This window comes from Cataglyphis hispanica, chromosome 16, assembly GCF_021464435.1.
Source record: "Cataglyphis hispanica isolate Lineage 1 chromosome 16, ULB_Chis1_1.0, whole genome shotgun sequence".
Taxonomy (NCBI): domain Eukaryota; kingdom Metazoa; phylum Arthropoda; class Insecta; order Hymenoptera; family Formicidae; genus Cataglyphis; species Cataglyphis hispanica.
In genome coordinates, this window is record NC_065969.1 from 3,055,945 (window position 1) to 3,083,744 (window position 27,800).

Sequence of the window (27,800 nt, forward strand, 5' to 3'; positions counted from 1 at the left end):
TTCCGCTTCGCGCATGTTATATGTTAATTTCTCATCTTCGTTCAAGCAATCCTGTCATGATTATTTGCGTTCTGTCGCGTATTGTTGATAATTTTCTTCAAATAATTGTTTTTGCGTTGTATCTTTTGTTATAATGAGATTATTTATGTTATAATGAATAATTTATTATATTTTCTTTTCATAATTTTATACTTATTTTATCGAATAGCATATAAATACATTTTTTAAAAGAATGTGCAATAAACTCTAGAGCTATTTTTCCTGGACGAAAAGAAAGAGTCGAAAACTCATATTTTCTTGATTAGCAAAACCTTTTCATTAAGTTGCTAATTATCTCTCGTGAATATCTAAACTAATAGATATTTATCATTTTTACCATAGTCGGCATGTCACTGAAACAATGTATCAATTAGTCAAAAAAAAATTATGAACACATTTTTTTCTTGCATCCGTCTTTTTTCTTATCTCACTAGGTATCTACCCTATTCGACTCTTTCGCCGTCTTACACATCTTATAATGCAAACTTCTTATCAGTCACGACCGATAAAACGCGACTGATAAGGCCGTTAAGTCTCGGCGTTTTTGCTGCTACGATTGCATCTTCCTTTCTTAATGGTAAAGAATTTATTTTTACTATCAGCCATCACAGAAAAAAAATTGTGGCAATATTTTAATCTATTAGCGAATGATTCCCCGTTATACGAGAAATATTTTATTTTGTAATAAATCTTTTTTTTATTTAAATATTTCTTTTATCGAAAAATTGCTTTTTATATCTCGATCATTCGTGTTTTATAGAAAAATGTAAGTTTTATTCACATATATTGTCATAGTTTATATTTTTATATTTGTTATCAGATCGAAAAAAAAAGATATTTAAATAAAGTCTGAAACGGAGTTTGAAAAGCTAATAACTGCTTTGAATTATCCAGGTTGACAATCTATGATAAATTGCTTTTGATAAAAGCGTACAGCTGTTTCATATTTTAATGTTGATTTCTCCTTTTACATTCGGAACATCTTGAAAAATTATAGGATCCAAGACACTCGATGAAAATTTAACGACATTGTAAATACAAAATTTGTATTGCGTATGTTTACAAGTTTACAAATTGCTTTCTCTCTGAATTATTATTTTGTGTCGGGAAAACGATCGTTTGTTTGTTGTTATACAAATCGGAGCACAAAGCTTTAGCAAGAAAAATATCAACAACGTTGTGGAATGTTTTCTCTCTCTTTTTTTTTTTTTAGTTGCTCGCGTCTAAAAACTGATTTCACCATTTGCTTTTCTGACAAGATGTCACGGCTGACATTACAACGCTCTAAAATGACGATATTCAACGAACGTTATTGCTACTGTTACATCGCGATATTTTGACGTGGATTTTCGGGACATTGCATTTCTATCCGGCACCGATCCGCTTCGAAAATCTTGTAAAGCAAGAGCTTTACAAAGGAAAATATAGGCAGAGCACACGCGACACGTCATTCATTTTCGTGAGTAATAGTACGACGATTCGCGTTTCGTATCTCGATAGCGACAATTTTTCATCATCAATTTTATGCCATAATTTCAAAGACGTACTGTGTCGAGATCGCGACAGTTTGATATCGTAGCGCGAAAATATTCCACGATTCATGTGGCTATCGTATTTATTTCAATTTTTAGATTTATTTTTATATTTTTCCCGTTTTTTATTATATTATATACATTGGAAAAAAAAAAAAACTGAGTTTTGAATTCAAGAGAAAGGAAATGGACATGTAAATTTATTTATGAATTTTGAAATAATATATTTATGATTATTATTCAGACAGGAGCGCGAGTAACTCAATGAATGCGATAAGAATGATAAAGCTCTGAAAATTCAAGTCATGAATATATATAATAATTGAAATATGATCGAATTTGCCCCGTGGAAAAGTTTGCTTTAGAACCAGTACAACTTGGATGAATTCAATTACAATTCGATGCAGGATAGTTATTCCGTGTTTGTTCGTAACAATAGAACCGCGATAATTAACGACTACAGCACGAAAGATCAATGTTCATCGAAGATCATGAATACTAGATGTGTCGGTTTCACGTAACACTAGCGTTCCCATCGTTGATGTAACGTGTATATAACATTCATTGAATTATACGCGTTTGCGAGTTTCGTTTAGCGTGACGAGCGTGCTTGCTCAACTTATGCCATTCATAGCTAGCAAGTCATCGCGAGCTTATCGCTCGCTAATTGTGCACGCAGCCTTACACTTGTACCCGATTTCGTCTTTTCCGTGGCCCGAAGCCGCGACGTCGCGACATTACATTGCGTCGCTGAAACCTCGCCCTGAAATCTCACGCGAGGGATCGCGCGCGCGCGCGCGGATCAACTTTTCACCTTCAAGTTTGCGGGGAGACCCTGACGGCCACCAGCCGATAAGAAACATATTTCGATGATCGATTTGTCGCGACGCCCGCACGTTCTCCGTCCATTTCCCTCACCCATCGACATTGTTCCTTCTCTCTCTCTCTCTCTTACCTTTTCCCAGTACAGTCAGACGTCATATCGCACGAGTAAAATATCGAAAAGTTCGCGACGATCTGACTGTCGTTCAAGATTAATCGTCACCGTGGCCACTCTCGATAGGTTTTCCAATTTCGATATGACGTTGAAAAAGTGACCCCCTTCTCGCGACGATTGCCGGAAATGCATTCTCGCGCACGCGCGTGAACGAGGAACATTAAATATTCTAAATTGATATCGCATGCTTACCGATAGCAATCTCGATTGATTATCAACCTGTCATTTTTCGTACGACGCATACTGTTACTATACGCGATCGAGCCGCGTTAATTTTTTTTTTTCTTCATCCGAACAGGTGATTAATTGCCGGTAGACATACAGGCTTGACCTACTTACAGCGATGTATAAGTCTTCACGTGTCTAAAACTATTTCTATAACTTTTCTCACGTGTGAACGAATTTAATTTTGTAACATGAATAGAAATCTTCCTATTGGATATGTTATTGGATATTACTTATTTTTTTAGCAATTATGAATGTTTGTCTCGATCTTTTTCTTTGACTTTCGAAGATTGATGTTATGACTTTGCTATCTCAAATACGGAGAATTTATTAATTATTGAAAATCTATTTTGTTTATATTTATTAATGTATCTTTGCGTCGTGGAATCATTGAAAATGCCTTTGCCTACAAGATTTGTATTTTCGAAGAAATGCTTTCGTCAGATCGATATGAGTCTGCTTTTTGATATTCACGTTAATGATTTTTCCCTGAAATACTTCAAACATTCGTATTTTATACGAGCTTTTCTTGATAAAAAAAAATAGATGAACCTGCCATATACCATTCGTGAATTCGACGAGGAGATAACTTTTCTGGTATCTTCCGAGAAGGAGATGAGAAAACGCGGGATGCACCTTGTCAAATGGAGCTCGCTCGCTTAGTACTCCGGAATATACCTGGGAATTTGTTTTACCGCGCAGTGAAAACAAAAGTAGTGCACACATCCCTCGCCAAATGGGAAAACTTTGCGACGCGACGACGAAAGGGATTACGCGTGAACATTTACATCGTTACGTATGTGTACGCACGTGGAATGTACGAGATAAGAACTCATCCGAAACCAAGATTGAGAGCGAAATTTTATCTCAGACAATAAATAACTAAATGATAAAATTTTTTTTTTTTTTTTTAAACAGGAATTTATCCGAATAATTATAAAAATATAGATTTATATAAAAATCTTTATTATTATTATTATTATTACTTTGATCGGGAATAAATCGCGGATGAAAGAATGAACTTCTGCTTCATTAACTCTCAAACGCTGTCCGGTCCATTATTGTTATTTTAGTTTTCACGGAGGCTGAGCGCGGAAATATTAATTATTCGCATGCCAATAGTTTGATCGAAAATAGCTTCGAATCAGCTGATGTGAAATCCCATTAAGAATACGAAAGGTTAAAGTGAACGATATTTCTATACGGAGTCAAAGATAGGGAGCCCCGGGCTTTGGTCCAGATGAGAAAGAGATCCGCGTTCAAGCGAATGTGCCATGGGGGATAAATCGAATCATGCGCAGCGCTAAGAAAGGTAATCGTTGCCTAGGTGGATGGTTGCCGAGACCGCAACCGGGCACGGTGAAACTGGAGAAATTCCGAAAGCAGAAATTCCGGGGCTCGATAACACCAACGGGACCATAAATGTAGCGTTTCGGAACGACGTGCGCCGGCAGCTCTTGGCGGCGATATATACCGCTGTTTCCCACCGGAAGTTATAATTGTTTGCCGAGTTTCCATGGTGCTCGATGCCCCGGGGGAGAGCAATGTTGTATCTGACTACACTCTTCCTAGTTTTCGACAGAGATGAAGAGAAGGAGAAAGGGGTAGAGAGAGAGAGAGAGAGATAAACGGAGATGTACTACTCATTACTCGACTTTGCGCGTGTGTGTGTTACTCATGTTATGATATTTCCGTTAGTATGCAGCTGGTGCAATTTTGCTGTCGAAGCTTTGCTACATGCGCGAGATATAAATTAGAAGATCTGTCGCTCGTCGACGAATGAAATCCTATGGCGAGCAAATGGATGACACTTCGCGAACTTTTTAGGAGTTGAAACGTAACTGATCTCGAAATAATTAACGATATGTCGAAACGCGTAATATCCAGTTATTTGCAACGAGAGGCCTCAATCTTGAAGACGAAATGAAATTTTATCTCGTGTATATTTGTTTCATGCGCATCGCATAAATTTCAGCCTCCATATTTTTCAACGATTCTCGGTACGATTTCCGTGATCCTTCTCAGGAAAGAAAAAATATAGGAACGACATTTTTTTTCTCTCTCTTACGGAAATCCAAGATTTTGCATATTCGCGCGCATTTACGAAAAATATTAACGATAAATTCAACTCCCTTCACAAGTTATGTTTCTTTCTCGCGCTATCTTGAACTATATCTTTGCACACGCGGGGAAACTAATATTTTTTATCATTTTTTAGACGCTGTTTTGTGATTTGGTTAGTAATCGAAAGAAATAAAGATGTCGTATATAAATAAGGTATATTCTATACATAAAACTCGCGCGTGAGCGTATAATATCTAAACACACTTAGCATACATATATTTTTCGCGTTCAAGACGGTAATATCATCATTATTCATGGTATTTACAATGGATTTCGACAAAACAATTAAACTATAGATAATTTCTAAAAAAGAAAATTATTTTTGATTTTTTAAAAATTCCTCGCGCGCAGATATAATATTTATAACACAGTAAATATATCAGTAAATATAATAAGGATGAATTTTCTCTCGTTACAACCTGCATTTCTATTCTATTTTCATATTTTTATCTATATTATTTTTATATTTTACAATGGAGTTTATGCTTTGTATTGTTTCTTTCCACAAATATGTAACATAGTAACTGGGAGTAACTGTATATATATCTGTTGCGACGTTGTTATGCATTTATGATGAAAAACTCTTGTTTTTTTCGAATCAAACAATTTTTTTGTAGCTTAGAATGATCCGGCAAGCTCGATGTTTTATTATTTATATCGAGAATAGAGGATCGCTTAAAAAAAAAAAAAAAATAAATAAATAATATCTTTGGCGAGCGCGTCGAAACGGTCGCCAAAATCCTGCAGCGCGAAAAGTGAATCTTTTTTTTTTTTCACGACGATGAAAGAGACGTATATATACGCGTATGACGTTGACGTGTGTTAGTGCATATATAAATATTTATCCGCGGATACATCGCAGTGCGTGCACGCGGCCACCCTCTTGACTCATGACACGCGCCCGCGCGAGTGGCATATTTCTCCCCCCATGTCTCGAGTCAACCTTACAACAGGTTTGCAACGAAGGAAAAAAAGGCTTTTTATTTTTTTTTCCCCATCGCGCTACACGCGCGACCGGCACCGCATAAATTTGTATTCACGCCCCACAACCCCGCCGTAACTTCGTACTCCGTAAATTTGTCGACGCATTTATGGAAAATAATCAGTTTTTCGCCCTAAAATTGTTTACGTCGCTCGTTTCAGGGATCGTTGCACAACGATATGTCCCTTACTTCTTGCATTAATGCATTTCCGGTGAAATCTTTTCGCTTTAAGTCGCTGACATCTGTCACTGTCGTCCAATCGTTCCCATCGTGACTTACATGTTCTTGATAAGAAATTACAGATCGTAGAAATTACGTCAAACTAGCAGTCGCTAATGGCTGTTATCAGACGAAGAAGAAACATTTTGACAATTTGTTTAATTAATATTTTTGTATGAAATATAATTGTAAAATTTATGATTCACTCGCTCGTTAATATTTTTTTTTTTTTACAACAGCAAATATATTATATATGATTTTCTTAATTGTTAATTATTTCTTTGTGGACATTAAATATTTATAAAACTTTTATTTTGCGCGTATATTGCGTGTTGAATTAATAAGAAAAAAACGAGCTTCAGTTATTGTTCGAAACCTGAATACGTAAATGACATTCATTTGCATACAGCCGTATTTTTGACTCCATTTACTGTTTTGTTTCTCATTTTTTATTCTTATCAACACGCTCGCACATTAGTATCTAACGAATTGTAAGCGGCGCAGATCTTGACTAGCTACGCGTGCTCGTAAATGTTTTTACATTTTAAACTATTTTTCTGAAAAAGCCGCGTTACAAAGGAAATAGAAGACAGCTGGTGAGAAATTTATAATTTACGTTAGTGTTTTAATAAGCAAAACGTGAGCATAAAGACGATCCAACGAAAGAAAAACGAGAAATGTATTCGCGTTTTCATATGTGTCAAAAATAATTTTATTTGTCATAAATTATCTAATAAGATATTGACTTATTACCGAACATCGGGTAATTAACAAAGTCAAATTAAATTTCGATGAGATGTCTTGAAAATTGTATTTAATTTTTTAATATAATAATGGAGAGAGATGATATAATATAACAAGATATAAAAGATAATATAATATGAGACAATAAAAGGAGAAAAAGGAAAACACACAAAACAAAAATGGATCACTTTCTAAATAATTTATGAGAAATTTTAAAATCATTAATCCTAGTTTGTAAACATAATCAAGATTTAGAGCGCATCAGTGAAACACCCTTTCTCGTCAAAGCTGGAAATCTTTCGTAAAATTGAAGTAGAATGATAGCGGAAACGAGAATACGTGTACAGAAGAGAGAGAAAGGGAACGTCTCTCTTACGGAGTACCTAATTAAAACTCGGAAAGTCCTTAAGTCGCGCAAGACTCTCGTAATTTGCAAACGTTTTCGTTCCTACCCTATCTTGACAGCGCGCGATTGAGAGAGGCGAACGACCGATTTTCTTCGTGCGTACTGTAGTGAATATCTCTTTTCTGGTATCTTGCGCTATTTTCCCGTGTTGATCGCGCTTTCGCTCGCTTCTCGTCCTCGCCATTGTTTTTTTCCGCTTTTAGCGATGATTATAATCTCCCGGTTCCTTAACAACGGCCGTTCTGCCGCTTTCTCACCACTTCTTTTTTTTTTTTATTCTTGCGGTACGTTTGATGTTCCACCGACGCGGCATGCGGTTGAAGCCCTATGAAAGCGGGCGATAGACTGTGCATGTGCATTTCGGCCGGTTTCGAGGGAACAAAAAAGAGGTAGGAGGGATGGGAATCTCGCCGCAAAACGTTTTGAGGGATGAGAGCTGCCCGATGGGGTGGCAAGTTGTGTCGTTGCGGTATGGATGACGGTGGGCGTGAGTATTTAAAAAAAACCAGAGTGTTGGCCGTTGAAAGAGGCCGACGTGTGAGGATACGATCCTTTGAAGCTTGATATATATTGATACACATCTATATCGTAGATGTGTATGTTCTCCTCCTATCAATCAAACCAATGGACGTCGAAATATGATAGGCGGTAGCTTGCACCGTGGAATCATCGATGACTTTATTTGAAGCGATTGATGGATTTTAGACTCATGGAAATAGTAAAAAAAAAAAAATACGCTTAATTTATGATTAGCTAAATATTCTCTTGCCTAAATTATTTTCCAAAAACTTTTGAGATATGAATAAATGTGGAAATAAATTAAACTTAGGATTTTTTAAAGACACGAAATAGATTTTTATATATGATTTCTAGATTTTTTCTCTGAGATAATACATTTCTGATGTGTATATTGCGAGAGCAAACGACTGAAAAACAAACGCAAGGGTATCGTGTCGGGAAGCTCGCGGCTACATCAACTGGCCGATACCTCGATGTGTGAGTCTCGTCTAATTAAAGTTATCCAGCGGCTAACGAACGGCGGAGAGAGAATCGCGGAGCTCTTTGAACAGGATTGTCCGATGCATGTCCTACACGCGCGTGCCGCGCGACTGTATAAACGAAAGAGGTACAAAAAAAAAGGGGAGTAAAAAATATACACAGTGTCGTCAAAGCTAAATCTCTCGATGCGCGGATTATCGATGCGCGCAGATAGAAGGTGCGCTCCATCGGCGCATATAGTTTTATGTTCTTTTTTTCTTTTTTTTTGTCGTCTCCTCTTTGCCACGCAACGTGACAATAATTCGCATGCGTGCCGTATATATATAATATGTATATGTACATGTATATACATATATATATATATATTAGTACCGCCGTTATACTATGGCGGTTGCCAGAGTCAGAAATTTAAGCGCCGTCCTCGCGCGAGTACGAAGAAATGTATTACCGGGACAGGTGCGAGTAAAGCTGCATTTCCGGGTTACGACGCCCGATGCGTTCGTTCGCCGAGTGAACAATGGGAAGTGAATTTGTCTCTCGTTTCGCGTATGGAAATTTTGCACTCGCTACAATGCAGGTGGCTCCAAAATGCCAGAGGAGTGAGTAAATAACTATTCTTCTGCGAATAGAAATGTTATCTGTACGTGTACTTTGGAAATAATATATAAGATAGTTATAATTCAATTCTCAAGATATTATTAATTATTGAGACAGTCCTAATTTATTGATGCATATTTTTTATTTCTCAATGATATATATTATTTTACTTTGTAAATATCACGGCGATTTTATTATCGTTTGTGACTATATTACATTACAGTACATTAAATAAATAAATATCATTGATAAAATATCAAAATTGAAGATAAGAATGCCTTTCGTTTTATTCGTATTTATCTTTCAACAATAAAATGAAAGTCATGATATTAACTTTAAAACTGGCATTTTTATTGCATATCAAATTTTGAAATTTTGAACTTTAATGGAATGCATTTATAAAATAAATGTGTTCTATAATATATACAATTGAATATTATATCATATTATATAATGACGCAATTTTTTAACAAAAACATGTTTCAGTTTTTTAATAGAATATTTGCCATATTTTTAAATTAATTCAATATATTTGTGGATAACAAAAAAATAGGAAAATATTTTACAATTTCGAATTAGGTCAGACATTATCTGAGAAAATCGTTGACATAAAACCGATATTCTGTATTTAATATTATGATGCGCGAATCAGATTAGCAATTTTTGTAAAGCGCACGTAGCTTTTCTGCGTTTGAATTTTTGTAAAGCATTTTATTGCGATTTTATCAAGTCTTTACCTACGACTTTGCTAGAAAGAAGATTCGCATAGCGCGTACTCTGCAGGAAAAGAGACTCTTCGTTTTTAAAACCCATAACTATAATCCTCCTTCTTCCAGTCCCCCTCAAATTCCACAATGACCTGGAATGGATACACTTTCTTATGCGACGTGAGTTTACTTGCGGATTCTCAACGAGAATCGACGATTATTCGAGGGCAGGCGAAAATCCCTGTAAAAGAAAAGCTTTTCCTTTCGATATCACGCATCTTTTCGGCGTTAATAGCCCCCTCTCGTTCTATTTCCCCGCCGCATCATTTCCCGTCGATACACATCATGTTATTTTTTTTTCGCGCATTTCCGTTGTTACGAATCTTCCTGGCTTTGCAGCCTCGACCGCGATTTCGCCCGCAGGAGTTATGTAATAGACGATGTCGATACGATAACGGAGTCGAAGTGTCGATAGCTGAAAAGAATGTATCGTGTTGCGAATGCGGGTTCACATTTTGCGATGCTGTGAACTTCACGAAGTTTACGCGTTGCTCTCAGGAGAAGTTTTGCACATTTGTTAGATTGCTACACGAAAATTTGATTACTTTTTTTACGACTACACGATGTTATATTTTCTTTATATGATATAATGTTCGAGAATTATTAAATTTTTATTTTCCGAGGCTTAGATTCATAATTTCTATTGGATGCTTGCATCTCTTTGAGCACTCGCATATTTTATTTTGGAAGTTTTTATAGTTTTCGAAATCTTAAATTTTCCGTCTTTTAGTTTGAATTTCTCGTCAAACTTTTCTTTAAATCCATTAAACTCGAAATTTTTATATAAATTGCAAGCAATTTGTTGACAATATGATATTAACTCTTTTTTTTTCAATTTTTATTTTGTTTGATCTTCAAAATATTCTGGTTTGATTCATAAAATTATCTTGTATATATGCACATATGAGACGATTTATGTTGTCGATTTGCGGAAACGTGAGTTGGTCGATAACTCTCTCTATTTCGTTTCGCTGCAGCTGGATTACATTTCCTTCGACGAAATCGGATTATCGAACGATCTTTCGAACCGCAAAATCGACAGTTTGAAATTTATCGAGCGGTACACAACAGGAATATTCGCGAGGAAAATATCGCTGGTATAAATACACTTTTAATAATTAATTATTGAAAAGCGAATAGTGAAAGTGGCGATTTAATCAGCATTAGAGCTGAATCGGATTCGCTTAAGAATTTTTTTTTTTTTTACGCGCTATCTCAATTCTCGATATGCGAGTTTATATGACATACGAATTTTGGTGCGTGCTCGCTCGAATTTACGAGTGGCATGGGACTTTGAATTTCGATGAAAACTTAATCATGCGCTGCCAACGAGAATCGATCGCGGGATGCTAATAAATTGAGAAGGGAAACGAACTTGCCCTGCACGTGTATCCGGATAATATTTCAACAACAGGATGCGCAAGATTTCGCGAAATATTTTTTTCTTCACATTCTCGTCGTAAACTCGCGATTTCGTTACGTGCAATATAATTCTTCGTTCGATTTTCGCGCATCGAATAACGCGCGTCACGAGCATTATTATTTATTTTCGCGTTCAAGACACGGCGGACGGAGAATTATAGACTCTGTTGGCTCGTAAATGGAATTTATTAATACACGGTCAACCCCGTAATAAACTGCGTTACGTCGTGACGTGACGGCGGTGCAATCGGCATCGGCGTGGCAATCACGGGGGCTCTCGTTTGGCAGACTCGTTATGAATCAATTGTTGGCGCGTGTGTCGGCCACACGGCCGTTACTTCAATTTTTACGAGAATATGTATTTTCGACGACAGAGAGAAATGGACGCTACCATCGCCCCGTTATTTATTGTCCTAGTCGCGATGGATTCACGGATTGCCCCTTCAATGTTACGGTCAATACTCTTCGATTAATCGATCCGAGGATGCCAGGTGCGAGTTTTACAGTTCGATGGCCACCTCGCATGCGTCATGATTGAGTTTACTAATAACGTTACTTTTTTTACTCGATTTTCTGAAAGTCCCGCCAGCTCGCCTCCACACGTCGCTGTAATTTCTTCGCCGTCGTGAAAATTACGAGCGTAGGCGCCACCACGTTCAGTCTTGTCAGTGCTGTAGTTTCGAAGGGCTGTTTTACAGGCTTGCGGGAAAAGAATGGATAAAACCGATACAATATATATATATTCTGCAGATTATGAATTCAGAATTTAAATTTCAGAAATTATAGAAAAAGAAATATATTTTCTACAAATAATATTTATATATTTCTAAAATAAAAAAGTGTCTAAAACATTATTACAATAAAGCAGATTTTTACATAATATATTACAGGTTTTGACATGTAGAATTTATATTAATATAAATATAATTTTGTGAAGCGATGAAATGAATCCTATGATCTCAGTTTTTTAAGTTCAACTCATTATTACAATCTATCCGGTTTTATTATCCCGATAATAACTCGAAATGGAAATCATGATGTTGATTCAAAATCGGAGACGAGTAAGAGAGGTGTTAAAATTGGAAACTACGGAAATTCGACCGGGAAAAATCGGAACTCCCTGAGGGAGTTTCGCCGATCGTTAGTTACGCCGTTGGTGTCGATCGATAAGGAGACTTCCGTTTTACAATTAAGGTCGGCCACTTTTACGGCTTATACTTTATTGAAGTGCGAGTACACGAGTATCCGGATGTGAATATACATTAGGATTGATAGCAATAATTTTGGCGCGGGCTATCATTTGCCTATCGCGAGGAGAAGCGAAGCGATCTCCGTTTTCTGTTCGTAACGAACATGAGAAGATTTAAAATAATGATTTCTAACGTGCAGAGTTTGCATAAAACGCGACGCTGTTTGGTTGTTACGAGCCAACAGAGCGAGTGGATGGAAAAAGTTTAGTCGTTACAGTTCTGTGTTTTATTGATGTTTTCATATTAATGTCAACACAGTGCATCGCGTAGATAAAGTATTAACTTGTGTAAAAAAAAAGATATAATAATAACACTCTTTCTCGAAAAATAATTACAAATCAAAGATTTGTTTTGTAATCTAAAATTAATAATATTTCTTTATGAATAAATTGTATATCTTTCAAGAAATGTGTAATCTCAGAGTAAAATTTTAACCGCCAATATTATTCATATATGTACAAAATATATTTGAATAATATTGTTAGATAAAAATGTTTTATACGACGGATTTACATATTGTAGATGTGTGATTTGTTGTATTTGGAATAAGCATATGATACAAAGTATAATATTTAAATTCGACATAATATTGACAGAGAATATCGATTTTTTTTACACGTGTATGCGATGGCTCAATTTTATTATATCCGACAGGTTTTTCGCGATGGAGGATCATCGCGCGTTATGTCCACTTTCCACAGAATAACGGTCATTTCTATTACATTCCTGATAGAATCTGATGCTGCTGAAAGTATACCGCGACGCGAAAAATCCTTGTAACCGTTTTCCCGCGAGACTTATGGTCGCCGTTCGCGGCGATAAATATTACCGTCCGACAACAATGCGCCCTCGAACGTCTACGTTACTTGCATGTGAAAGAAAGGATTTATCGGCGATATCGTACCGACTGTGAGGATTCTACCGTCTTTTATTACGACGAGGTATCCTCGTCCTCTCGACGATGAGAGGAGCGCGCGCTGCCTCGTCTGCATGACAATATTTACTCGCTTGTCAGTCCTTCACCTGTCCTCCGTGACGCACCTGCTAAGAAATATCGCGCAGGATTTTCTCCCATTTTGGAATATAAAATATAAGGACTCGTTACACATGTTTCTTCTTTATGCCGTGACCGTACAATATTTATTTTAAAAGAGATGTATATAACTTTTGTATTTTTATTTTTACTAAGGGAAAAGCATTTTTATTTTGTCTGCGATAGAAATCTAAGAAATGTGGTATTTAAGCAACATATTGCTGAATGAGTTTTTAATACATTTCTTGGATAATCTTCAGTTATATATAATTTTTCTGTAATAAAAATGTCGAGGGAAACTATCATTTCTCGAAACTTTATGTATATCTTTTTAACACTAAACTTTCAAATAAAAATATTATTAGAATAACTCCACGTAAAATTAACTAAAAAAAAATAAATAATTTTATTACATTTCTTTGGTTTTTAAAATTTAATTTGCAAAAAGCTCTTCTTTTTCAATCATTTTTGGAAAAATCTGTCGTAAAAAAAATTTATTTTGATTCCTCTAATATTTAGGTCAATTCAAAAAATGGCATGCATCATAATAATTCAGAAATCTCGATATCAAAACAGCAGCATTGCTTAATCTGACGGAGCTAAATTTACACAAGATTACATATATCTTTCCGATCACGAATCCGGCGCCTCGTAATCGAATAGTACGGATCATCTGCGCGCCGCGAACGCGTGTGCGCGTGCATAATTTGTATACGCGCGGCGCAAATACCTATTCAAAGGGGGTGTGTGTAGGCCGTGAACGCGCGCGATCGATGAGATTTATCGATCTAGGGAGGAGGGAAGACGAGCTCTGGAAGGATCGGTGTATGTGCCGGTTGCTCGGACAGTACGAATTATGCACCGCGCGCGCGGATGCAAAGTGCATGCGGAACAAACCTCGCGCCCGAATGCCTCCGAATGGACAGAATTGCGCGCTTCACTTCCTCTCTCTCTCCCTCCCCCGCCCATCCTCTTTCCTATGCGCATCCCGCTTGATGCATTCGCGTGTACACATGTGTACCGGAGGTACTCAAAGATACTCGCGCGGAGTACTCGAGTGCCGATGGCGAACGGGTGTTAACGTCCCACGAGGAACAGAGTCTCGTTTCTTTTCTTCATCCCTTATTTTCTGCGCTCGATCTCCTCTTCTTACCCGCGGGCTTCCTTCATTCTTCATCCTCTCATCCTCTCTCTGTCGCGTTGGGAATCTCCTCTTTCTCTCTCTCTCTCTCTCTCTCCTTTTTCTCTTACCGTGCATTATTCCAGTCACTCGTCGTAGCCTATACTATGCACGCGCAGAAACACACGCTATTCTCTTTGAGCCTTTTGCATAAAAGAAACTCGGTACTCGCGCAAGGATCGGGAAAGTAACGCGAGATCAAACGCCACGGAGGACTTTTACCGTGTGTGCAAAACGGAATTTTCCTCCCGACATATCGCGGACGAGGGAGGAAAAAGAGAGAAAAATGAAACGGGTGGTCGAGATTTGACAAACGCGACGACGTCTTCTCCACTTTTCTCACGCGATTACGTGTGTATCGTCTGCGAACGGCAAGGGATACATTTAACGTTGACGGTTATTGCGCGAAATTTATCTCTTCGACGTCTTTCGTTTCTCTTGTTTGTTTGTTTTTTTTTTTTCCCCCCCTTAGATGAGTCGAGTGTGAGCCATCGTGAAGTTCGTTTTTCAAAGTCCGTATAACGGAAACTCACGCCGTCCGGTACGTCTCCTTTATTCGACGCTATCCCCGTCATGAGTAGCCCGCCCGGATATTCCTTACGGAGCGAGATTAATCGCTGATCACACCTCCCATCCTCCATCCGCGTGCACGCCCGTGTACGCGTTCGTGTTTATGTTGGCGCCTGAAGCTCGCCTGATTACACGCAAGCCTCATAATAGATCACCGCCTGCCCTGGCATCCCCGTCCTCATCCGCCTCCGTTCACGCTCGCACCAAGTAATATCTCTGATGCTTGTACGCCGACAAGGGGCGGCTGCTGTGGCTCCTGACGCTTCTGCCGATCCAAAGGTGCTCGCTATCTGCGGCAACCCGATTTTATCGTTATCTCACCGGCAGCCTTCGTCAAATACGTCTATTCTGTTATGGTAGATCGTAGATTCCAGATATACGTTTACGTGATATCGATCTCCCCAACTACGGTTAATTCTAATTTGTAATCAACTGATTTCGTATCTTTTGCCGGAATTAAAGTCAGAAAGAAACGAAGAAAATAAAGCTAAGCTGCGTTAGTGAAACGGGAATTAATCTTTCATAAAAACATGCGCTGTTATTGTTCAACTATGTATACAATGAAGAGAATGAGACAGATTTTTAAATTAGCTTTACGGGAAGTCCAGTGATTAAGAGAAAAAGAAATAATTCGATATCTATATACAAGATAAATCGAGAATGGAATACTATTTTTTTGTACGAGTTCGTTTTTAAGAGAGAGAATCAAGTTTAAAAATTCGATTAATATTAAAAAAAGAAAAAGAAAAAACAAAGATAATTTTCCGATGTTTAAAATCGATTAATCCCATTATTATCTACTTTGTTGATAAAGAATGAGTTGATTTTTTTACTCATTTCAGATAGAATATCGTAAAAAAATCATTATGTAAATCCTCGGGAAAAGTCATTTCATTTTGTAAAGTACGACAAGATGAGAACAGATCCAAAAATTCAATTCCGCGGGAATTATTCCTCCGGCGTCACGCTCGACTTGATACTCCTCGCGTCGAAACTTTCGAAAAGTGATTCGGTAATTCGTTTGGAAATAGATTGGTTCCGCGCGTTCCGCGCTAGTACAATCCGGTAAAACTTTAAGTAATTGGCACGGCATTGGGAACTTGTGACCGAGATATCGATATCGCTTCTTTGTGCCGTCCTCCCCTCACGAGATACAATGGACGTATTCGTTATTAGAGTTCCTGGAGATTTCGCTTCGCCGCGAATTTGGGTTTTCGACGAAGTGTCTTGAGATTTCTCCCGGGCGTGTGGTATCGGTGAAAACCACCCCGAGGAGATTAATCCCCCCTGTTGTTACGGGGGTTAAGTTTCCTCCGGAAGGAGTCGCGCGATCGTATTCAGATGATGCTCGGCGAGTGGTTGACTTGTCGCGGATTTCCGATACCTGTACAAAGATCTTGACAATGTATATTGTAATTACACAGGGAGAGAGATAAACACTTCTATTTGTCTGTCTCTCTCTCTCTCTTGTCTCAAGTCTCCCTCGCTCGATTTACGTCTCTCTCTGTCTTCTCTCCGTTTCCTTGCCATTCTACAGCCTTCGATGGGCATCAACATGTATCGCTCGTTTGTTCGTGACACAAGTCGGGGCACAAACTCCACAGAATGGCAAGAGACCGTCTCTCTCCTTGGTTAAAGCAGACAGAGTGAATTTAAAGGATAAAAACGATAGTACGTTTCTACAATCACATCAGAAACAGACAAAGAGATCAAACAGAAATATATATAATATGTATATATTATCGTATTTGATTCAACCGATATTAGAGATAATATTTCTCTTTATTCGTAAAAATATCAGGTTTTTTTTATTTCTCTTTTACTATGAAGGCAAATGTAAATCAGTGTTGCATTTTTTTATATAATAATAGGTGTGACACATGTATCTCATATGAGAAGGTTTCTGAGAAGTTTTTCTAGTGAAGTCCAGTATCCCGCAGTTAGCGAGGAGGCCTTGATTATACTTTAAAATCATTGCAGATGTCACATAAATTTCCAATAATTAAGGCTCATTATTTGATATTTATAGATCCTTCATTCATATTGATGTTATCTTAGAATTTTTAAATGATGTGAGTGAGTGAAAATCGATATTGCGTTCTGTCTTTTTTTTTTTTTTTCGAGCACACGTACATACATATACGGAAGATGCGGGATTAGTCCGGAAGTTAATTGCTCTGCCACCTCGTTTTAATTCCATTATACCGGCTGAACCCTGTAGATGCAAATTTCCTGCCTTTCCTCGCGCGCTCCCCCGCTTTCTTTTCCCTTTCTCTATCACTCTCGCCTCTCTCTCTCTCTTCCTCTATTTCCCTTAATCTTTCCCGATATGATCCACTTCTACGTTGTCCCTCCTTGTTTAAACTCCGTTCCCAGTCGCCGCCTCGTTTACCGGGGCAACTTTCCGAATTATCTTGTCACGCGAGACGGCGCACATATACAGCCGTTATAAACGAAAACGGGCGCGTGTAAAATACGTACTACTTTATCATCGTGTATATATATATATATATTTCGTAGAATTGAGTGAAACTTAAACACTCATGCGAAGATTGAAATCTCTGGCTACCCTGGCTCAGACTTAATTAAAGAGAAATTTACGCATATATTATAGAAGCTGGCTAATTCAAGCGGAAATTTAATATCATTAATGCGCGTTAAACTTTCCCGCGAACTAGTCTAATATTAAGAATCTTTTTTTTATTAAATATTTATAAAATCTACGATTTTAGTTTTAGATACATGAGATTTATGGCTAATCTAACTAGCGAGAAAACTTTGTTACTCTTACAACATTGAATGAGCTACATTTTTAATGAAATATTTTTAACGCTAACATAACGAGGTAATTCATATTTAAACGAATATATGACATTTATTATTATCTTGAGATGTAATTCCTCGAGACATAGAACTGATTTACAAGATAAGAGAAAGAGAAAACAATGAATGAAAAGTATGCGTAATTAGATGTATACGTATTTATTTCATATATCTGCATGTTTCGACTTTATTCCTATATGATTTGAATGTCGTAAAACAAAAGAATTTCCCGTATGCACGAACGGAAAGCTCAACGAAATTCCTCAAGATAAACGGAAGTCTCTGCGAAGCGCTGCCTGTTGACACGAAGTCGGCGACGGACTCATCAGAGCCGTTGTGTAATTGTTTAACGATGCGAATACCAAGTAGCGCGATTTGCGCAATGTTTGACTTGTCTGTCTAGAGTCGCCACGGATCGTAAGTTAATTATTGCTAGACGGCTAGTAATTTTCCAAGTACAGGCTCGTTTTCAAAGCGCCCGCCGCAAGTAAATACGCTCTGTATTTATTCTCTCAAGTTCCCAGCTACTCTCGTATTTATTTCTATCAAGAATATATTGGCCGTCTTTTTTCCTCCAGAGAGATTGCGTATGTCATACCATTGATACAGATTTTATTTTTATTGTAGAAGTAAAGATAAAAAGCACATGTAAAATAATATAAACATAAAATAAATGTGTAAAGAATGCAAAGTATCAATAACACTTTTATATATTCTCGGAAGATACGTTTGGATACGAAGAGAATTTACGATTACGTTGCATTCTTAATCACAGCCATACAATTTAGTGACAGCCGCGTATTCTGAAAATATTGATTAAAGGAAATAAATGCGTTGTTGTCGCGCTAAATTTTATATTGTAATAAGAATTTCTTATAACCAAAAGAGTTGAATATTTCTGATCTAATAAAATACAGCAGAAATTGCATATTTATTCTTTCTACGATAAATATTATCGCGGTTAAATATTTGCAAGCATTTTCCATATTTGCGAATTTCAAAAAGGATAGAACAATGTTTAATGCTTTCACATTTCAAGTGGATCTTACAATACGTTCCGTGAATTTTATTTTAGAATAAATTTCAATATTGTTTCTTTCCTCATATTATAATACACTCTGTATACACATATATTTCTTTTTGCTCTGTATACATTCGCAGTTTTCATGTTTGCTGCAATCTCGCAGAATGTAATTCCGCTAATTTGCAACTTGTACAAGCATATAGTACAAATGACATGGCGATAAATAAATTCTATTTCAGATTATTCTAAGAGGTATTTCCTTACCGCTCACCGATGATTTAGTACCCGCTTTATAAGCGCAGATTCTGGACTAATGACTATAATTGCCGATGGCGTACGTATATGTGAGAAACGTGTGATCACGCGAGAAACGCGTTAGCTTTATTACCGAAGCCGAATATCGTAAAAGTAAGCTCGCGTACTCTTTATTTATTTCTTTATTCTGTCTGCTATTTATTTTTTTATTTCTTTTTGTGCGATTATAATTTATATTTTTTTTTATTATCCTCTGATTATTATATATTCCGCATAAATTCAACAATCTGAGTGTAATAAATTCATATTTCAATAAACACAATTTATATAAATGTCAGTCTCCCGAATGTTTATTTTGTGGCAATTTAAATTAAAAAAAATGCTGATATTTTCATTATGTTTTTAAATTTAATATAATCGAAAAATTAAAATGATATTAAAACTGATAAATTACTAATAATTTTGACATTCTTTGGAAGTGAAGATTTAATAGGCTTTATTCAGGGCTTTTTTAAATATTATTTTTATTATTAAATAATATCTTTAATAGTACCTATCTTTTATGCAATATAACAGCATTTAAACAGATATGAGTCTTAAATTATGTTCGAAAGACCTTAATATGTGTTATTATTTATAAATTATCTAAGGCACGTTTTTTACTCGTTAATCTGCTAATTCGTTTATCCTAATTCTGAACACTCACGTTCGATCTCATTTAAAGTCACTCTTCTCGGTTTATTTAATGGCGCGGAATTCTTTTCAACCCTTCGGCAGAAGAAAGCTAGGAAAATGATACGCGGCGCGCCCCGCTTCGCCATCGTTCGCCGGTAGGAAATCTAACGACCGCGTTATCTATGTACATATTTCTTACGTAATTACCGAGGCGAGTACGCTTCTCGGAACGCAGCACGGCCGTTTGCGTTTACGCCGTCAACGCCGAGATATTTATGCGCATTAATCTCGCCTTTTCATCGGATTTCATTAATGCAGCTACGAACAACCGGTGATGATAACGCACAGTTTAATACACACGTTTCAACCTAAGTGTGGCCCTCGCGGCGAGCAACAAGGAAGCGGTGATTTTTGTAACGAGGTGCTCGAGTACCATTCACACACGAGAATCGAGCATGGGATTCGCCATCGCGTGTTCGTTCACTAAGGGTACGCGAAATGTCTCTCTCTTTTCTTTTCTCCCTTTTTCTCGTATTAGGGTGACGGTCAGAAAAAAATTGTCGATTCGCGCGATTTCGATAGGAGAAGTTCACAGAAAGTAATTTCAATTCACGTACACCACAAAAATTCGATTCGACATTCGGCAGTGAAACGTGGTGAAACATAACGAGTCTGCGAAAACTATCCGGGGGGGAAGTTGCCGCGAATATCCCCAGTCATACCTTTTTTTACGTCGTCTGTCTTTTTCTTCTTCGTCGTCGCATTATCCGAACTGTTCGGTAAATGCAACGTAATTCGTCTCGAATATCAGCGTGCATTGATTTTAATAAGACTTGTTTTCTTAAAAGAACGCTTTGGTCCTCTCCTTGGCGCCCCTTCTTCTTCTCTTGGTCCATCGATCGTTTCGACCCTTCGTGTCGCATTATGCAGATCTCGTGATTGACGCTTGTTTCGTGCTCGATAGGGTGCGCGCAGGTAAATGCGGCACCTGTTTGTGCGGTGCAAACAAATGCGACGCACGCTCACGCCCGGTATGTACGCACGTCGAGAGTGTTTCGTCGGCCGCGTGTCGCAGACTACGGCATTGAGCGAATCACGGCCGATTAAATGGCCAGTACACGCCACGCAGTGTTCCGAATTTAATTAATTTCTTTCTGTGCAAGGTTTGAGGGATTTGATGAAAAATCGCATCACTCAAACCTTACAGTTTTGCGATAGAAAAATGTATATAGAATCTTTGTAGTAAAGATCAAAATTATTCAATGCAATTGGTTTTATATTCTCACCCTTAAATGTGCATGACATTTAAATAAAATTTTGCAAAACTCAGATAATGGAAAATTTATTTTAGTAATTTGATTATATAATTATTAATAAACTATTAATAAATTATTAATAATATCAATAAATTAGGTTCTATAATTTTAATTAAACCGATTGTTTACTATTTTTAAGAATGATTTATTTTTCCTTAATTTAATATTCATTTCTCTTTTCTAAATTTAATTTGAAAATAATGCCTTTGTTTATTAAGGGAACATTTTTCATTATATTTAATAATATATTCGAATCACTATACACGCACATTTGTTAACCGTCGTTTATTTAGTCACTGATGCTCTCGTGTCAGATATCAAGGAGAAACAAGACGACCGGAAGCAACCGGAAGTTGTTTTCAACGCCGGTGGGCTCTTATCTAGAGCTTCTTGCGGTGCGATCGTTTAATTCAAAGCGTTCGTTTCGTTTGACGCAAGTGCACATCGATAGCATCGCATAGACCGCAACCGTGGTCGGAAAGTGGTCCGTGTCACAAGAGCCGGGACATATCGAGATTCCTTTGATTATCGTCCACTAAATAACGGCACCCTCATTCAACGACTGCGTAGGATTACTCGAGAATCTACAGTATTGATACGGAGCTTGATATATGTTCCAAGTGCCCTGAAAAGATTAAAAAATGTAGATAAAGTAAAATGAAAATTCACATACATACGGAATATATGAAAAATTAAGAAATCTGTGAGAATTTTATTAAATTTTGTCACAATAATAGTTGAAAATGAGGCAAGAAATAATTTCGAGTTTATTGATGTTGTATTATTATACTAATTAGTATTATATTTATATATGACAAAATAGAGTCAATGGAATTAAATTTTTTTTTTTTTTTTTCGTAAGAAGGTTTTGTAAGATATTAAGTTTTTATAGTTTATGAATATTTCCGTCCGACATATTTTCGTTCAAGATACTTCATTATATATAATGTTTCTTCCGACATTCCTTTGGCAAACTTATTAAACCAACCAATCTATTAAATAGATATTAATACAAAACTTAACTCGAACTTAACTGAAACCATGGAAAGTTATAAAACGCGATGAGAAATTATATAGGATCACAGAAGAGATAAAATAAAGATTTTGTGCGTTAGATGAAAAGTTAGATAGAATGGCAGAAAATATAGATGAAGTGATCTTATTATCTTTTATTTTTTTTAGAAATCAGGCAAATCGGATTTTATTAATTGTTCAAATCTGTAAACAATTTCCGGATTTTATCTGTCCGAAAATTTGAAGGCTTGAATTAACCCCCATGTGCGCGCGCTTTGATAAACCCTGGTTGTTTCGATCCGGAAACCAACGCGTTTTGCGTCAATGGAGATTTTCGCGGGAGCGTTACAACGGGGACGAATACGTAATCGCATCGTTCCCCATGTCGCACATGATACATACTAGCGTAATACCTCTCGGTCTATAATCCTTATTATGCACCGTCGCTCAACCACCCTCTCTGAGAGCGCAACGTTAAGCAGGAAATTTGCAATTCGTACCATCTCGGAGCCACTTTTGATCCTGTCGTCTCTCATTGGCCGGAATATCCGCTTCAAAGTGGCATCCGGCGCCCCCGCGTCAAAGTCTCCCCTGTGGGAGGGTATTTATCGTGCGTGCGAGGGCGACAACGGGGGCGAGAGAGGAGGAGGAGGCGAAGGGGAGAGATCGTCGATGTGGGGGATAACTTTGACCGTGGATCCGTGCAGAAGGAAGTAGCTATGTACACACAGCGCATAGGTATGTTACGCACGTGAGGGAGGAGATTTATGCTGATCAGGAATTATAGGCTCGGTCCGCGGTCGGTCCGGTCCGCAGCCCCCTTTGTGCCGTATTAACCAACCCTCTCCCTCTATAGTTTTGGTCCCTCGCCATCAACCGATGTTCGCCGCTTTATTTAAAGCACGAAACCGTCCGTTTAATGTCCCGAAAAGCCGTATTTTCACGATTATAATTTACGATCCTGGCATTGTGGCAGAAAGACAGAGATAGAGAAAGAGAGGGGAGGAAAGTGCAGGAGGAAAATAGATCGTTTTGGAAAGCCTCGATAAGATCGAATGAAATTTTCGATCTTATCGCCCTTCGATGGCGATAACATCATACGCGATAACATACGCGGGCAGTTCGATAAAGTTTTCTCGTTCGTTTCTTTTTCTTCTCTCCTTCGTTCGGTGGTACCTCGTTAACCGCGATCGATTTTACGATGTGTGCACGAATTGGGTCAGGAGCCGTGTGTGTATATTTCGCGAGGTTATCGAAAATCGGCCGAAAGATTGAAGCTCGGCAAGCGCGAACGATGGATCGTCGAGTCGATAAACTTTGTCGACGGGGAATGTCGTTTATTAGTTTTACGACGTCGTCGGGGGTTCCTCTGTCGAGGCTTTTCATATTTCTGTCGCGAATAATCCGCGACTAGTCCGGAAAAGTGAAGCTTCCAGTCGCGATTTAACATCTGTATGCGCGCCTCCTTCCTTTCATTTTTGTCGATTAAAAGCATAACTCTATCCAAACAAGCTGTCGAATGCTAAACGGGCATAGTAATATTGATGGTACCGTGATCACTCATGGAAATATAAACGGATAAAACAATTGGGTGAAAATAAAAGTGCATTGGTTCGAAACAATACAGCCATTTCTCTCGATTTGTATAAAGTCCTCGGCGGGTCAGAATTTTGCGTATAAAATAGCAAAACTTCAATAAAATTCCTGAGGTAATCTTTTATTCTCAATATTTCCACGATGAATTTTTTGATAGATGGATACCGATAGAGATAAGATTCCTGTGTAAATTTAATTTTTAACGCTATAAATATGAGAAGAGATCGCGCATGTCAGTGCCTCATCGAGATTTGAATTCATTAAAATTATATTTGGATACTTGATTTAAAATCGCGAACGACATGTCGAATAAATGAGAGAGAACGGATATTACGGTACTTTTCATCAATTTATTTCGCGCTGTCATGATAGACTGAATTTTAAAGAGATATTACCGTTTATACCGTCGAATTGATCTTCTTGTATAAAATTATCGCGGAGCAACCGCTCTTATCGCAATTAGCGAGTAATCGATACAAAATTGCCCGCATGAATAGCCTCGGTGGTATAATTTAGGAAGGTCATTATTTTGACATTGCGCGACTTGAGATATGGATGGATAATACAAACGCGGAGACGCGTTTATTTTTTCAATTTTCGATTACGCTTTGATCGCAAATGCGCGCTATCGACTTAAATAATCCGGCGCCACTCGATGCTTCACTCGACGGCGCCGCGCTCGATTCAATCAGCGGATTCAGTCACATCACAGCAAGCGTGTTACTCTCGAGCGAGCTACTCAAAGCTGCCCGAATGACGTAGCTCGCTAAAAATAGAGCGGAGTAATGCGCCGGCGGTGCGACTCGCGCCGAAGCCCAGGAGCGACGAGGGTTTGAGGAGAGAGCGCATGGTACAGGGTGTCCTAGAAGGAAAGCTAGGAGAAAAATTTTAAACTGACAGGTGTTGGATTCGGTACGGTTTGCCAGCTGCAGCGATTCAAATTTGAAATTATACGGACGTTGCAGATCATTAAGAATAAAACAAAGGAAACTGAAAATATAATCTGTAAGATTTGCATATCGGCATTTTGTATAGTAATATATAAAAACGTGACATAATTTATGAAGTTTAAAAAATAAATCTTTGAAAATTTTACATTTGATTTTGATATGAGATTTTTTCATTTCAACTTTAGCGCATTTTGTAACTCGGAGATTTTGACACATGTTCGCTCGCGCGAAAACTTTTTCGCGACCGATCACCTGCCGAAGTATTGACCTTTTCTCCCGGGACACCGTATGCAGTATTGCAGAGTGGCGGAAAGAGAGAACAGGAGAGAAATGAAAGAGTGGGCGTGCGAGGAAGACGCGCGCGCGCGAGAAGGAGGAAGAGAGAGCGAGATCGAGAATGACAGAAGGGGAACGGAAGGGGGACGGGAAGCGAATATGACATAAGCCATTGTGTGTGCGGAGAGGGTCGGCCTTGTATCTCTGCGTTTGCATACGAAATCGCGCATAGTACCGGAACGTTGTTCGGAACCTGTTTTCTCCCCTATTCCCATCGGCGGGACCGAGACAGGAGGGGCGAGAGGGAGAGAAGACGAGGACGGCGCGACGCGACATCACGGGTCAATGAGATTTCTCCCGATGATGACTTTGACCTAAGGGAATCGGGCCCCGCGAATATAATTAATACGAAGCCGCGCGCGCACACAGTACGATCGACTTGGATGGATTCTCGTTAGAGAATATATCGCGATGTAAATCGTGATATTCCACGACGCGTCGAATTTCCGCGATGAACGTCGGGATATTACGTGCGCGCGTGACGTAACGCGGGCAAAATGTTGAATAATACAAATGAGCGGAGGAGCGTATCGATCGTATTAATGAAAACAAAAAAAAAAAAAAAACTATTTTTTTAACGGTAATTCCACGGGCTATCGGCCCGGACGATCCGTTTTCACAGCTACGTTTGCTCAAACGCTTGACCGACATAAGGCACCGTTAAAAGGACATCCTTTGACTCTGCGCGGTTTGCCGTTACTTTATTTAATGGAATCGCGGCGCCATGAGAAATGTATATTTTATTCTTTCTGCTACGTAGAACCTACAATAATGGCGTTCAATCAACTATGGAGAGTTGATCTTTCAACAGTATGCCCTCTTTATCGCTAAGCGTTATATTAAATTTGAATTAAATTATGCTTGCGAAATTAAATGAGGAATAAGATTTCACGGTTCTTCAGCATCTGAATATTTAAAACTCGAGGAAAAATCTACTTAAGAAGAAATTGGTGAAAAATTCCGATGGTCTTTTTAAGATCTTTTATCTCTAGTCGATGCATTCTACCGCTGATCATTGCACGAAATACCTTCTCTAATGCTATTGTTCTTGAAACGAGTGCGCGGTATCCGCGTCAAGATCAGTGCACGATACTTTCCGGATGTTCGATCGCGAACATGCTGTTATCGCGTAGCAACAATAAGGTAAGCAGCGATAGCAACACGCGCTCACTTCCGGGGGAACGGTTTCCCATAACGCGTTTTTTTTTCCCCCTCGCATCGCATCTTAAAACAAGAAAAATCAGCTTTCGCGCGGCTCAGTTTTAAGTTTTACACACTTATCGCTTATCGCGATTCGCGTCTTTCCCCACGAGAGTAGGGTAGCTCTCGGTTTGCGTTTCGTGGCGTGTTCAATCGCTCGCTTTTCCGCTTTTACCGCATTCCATTTTTTTCCTCTATAACGTGCTAAAAACGCGCGGGAAACATTTGTTTTCTCGTAACAGATGCAACCCACTCGGTAATTCTGTTACACAGTTATTTCGGAATACTATCTCTTATCGAGCCAACGAAGCGTTAACACTCGTAGCGTTAACCCCTCCTTTCTGTATAGTTTCGTCTACGCAGCTGATTGAATTAAAGAGTTTTATTTCACCAGCCACAGCAGTCTGTTTGAGAATTACACGGTAATTAAACATTAAATATGTATATATATATATATATATATATATATATATATATATATATATATATATTAATTCGAGAAATATCAGGCAGAGAGACAAAATTAATTAGAGTAATATGATATTAATTGTAAATACGCGATAAATGTGACAAATATCTTTCCACGATAAACCTAATATAATTAAAAATACTTTAGAGACAAAAAACAAGTCAAATATATTCGTGCCATTTAATTATATCAATTGCACGAATACATACAATTATTATTACTGTAATCGTATTTCTAATCACGTTGGAAAACATTATCGTGATATATATTGAATCTCCATCACGAGAAAAATCTTTATCTCGCTATTACCCTGATTGCCGCTATAATTTTTGTTAACGATTGATGACGCACGATCCAATATATAAAGTCTATCCCGGAAAAACTATAAAAGCGCCGTCGCGCCGTCGGGCAAAATAACGAGTTGCGAAATCGATAAGTGCGGTTCTTGCTCATCGCCCGTCCTACCCCTTCCCCCTCTTCCTCTTCCTCATCACGACAACGAAACGAGCTTCTCCCGGCCGCATTACCGCTAAATAATTTCTCCCCGTATCCCCTCGTTACTTACGGACAGGGAGGAGGAGGAGGAGGGGGGGGGGAGGGTGTCCCTTCTAAATTTCACGTGCCGGAGCATGAATCCTGGCGGGCCGCGTCGATGGCTGCTAACGTAGGATTTCGAAGTCGTTCGTTGTCGGATACATTGAGCGTGGGTGTGGGCGGGGCCCGGAGTAGTCTAATTCGGAAAGGCTATTATTTCTACGTCAGGTCGCGGTGAGTACGGCCGATGGGATCCTCTGCAGATACTTTAGCACGGGGGAGGTCGCCGTCGTCCTCTTCTCTCCCCGACCCTCTCTTCCCCAACGGGACCATTACCATGATATATACTACGGGTCTTGAAGCTCTCGAGCTTGAGCGTGGCTCTTCTCTTCTTCCTCTCTCTCTCTCTTTATTACCTGTTACCCTATTACATCGTATATACATTCCTACATTCCGCTTTATTCCCAGTTTCTTTTTCCCCCTTTTTGCCCGCGTTTAGCTTCGGAGGGAAGAAAGTTCAT

At 38.3% G+C, this 27,800-nt stretch overlaps 1 protein-coding gene across 2 annotated transcripts in view; it reads left to right on the forward strand.

The window, feature by feature from the left end:
- The window catches only part of LOC126855499 (E3 ubiquitin-protein ligase MYCBP2), a 174,365-nt gene that overhangs the window by 27,460 nt on the left and 119,105 nt on the right, over positions 1–27,800 (forward strand). The window lies entirely within an intron of this gene.